Source organism: Sesamum indicum, linkage group LG16 (genome assembly GCF_000512975.1).
Source record: "Sesamum indicum cultivar Zhongzhi No. 13 linkage group LG16, S_indicum_v1.0, whole genome shotgun sequence".
Taxonomy (NCBI): domain Eukaryota; kingdom Viridiplantae; phylum Streptophyta; class Magnoliopsida; order Lamiales; family Pedaliaceae; genus Sesamum; species Sesamum indicum.
The window spans coordinates 3,339,993-3,340,501 of record NC_026160.1 but is presented as its reverse complement, the minus strand read 5'-3'; positions in this window follow the sequence as shown (position 1 = coordinate 3,340,501).

Here is a 509-nt window from a genome sequence, read left to right as displayed (position 1 = left end):
TTTTATTATATTATATAATAATTAATAAAATATATAATATTTAATTAAATAATTATTATAAAAATAATATTTTAAATAATTATTATAAAATAATATTTTATTATTAATAAATATATATAATATTATATATTAACTGTGAGAGAAGGGTAAAAATATAAAAAAAAAAAAAAAGGTATTTTCATAGAAAAATCACAGTCAAAGCGCGTGTGGCACAAATTTTGTATGGAGGGATTTTTTTCAACTTTATTTTATATCACAGGGGGGTATTTGATACTTTAATTTTCATAGGGGCTTTTTGAACATTCCTATTATCACAGGGGGATCTTTGGATTTTCCCCATTAATTCTGACATACCTAATGTCATGCTTCAAAATGCTAGATTAGGCATTATCGGAGGTGGAAACCATGATGAAAAATTCTCTAACATAATAATGGTGAGAAACGAACACATTGAGTTCGTTGCCAGAAATTATGTCGCCCAAGGAAGGGGGGGGCTTGGTTTGAGAGTT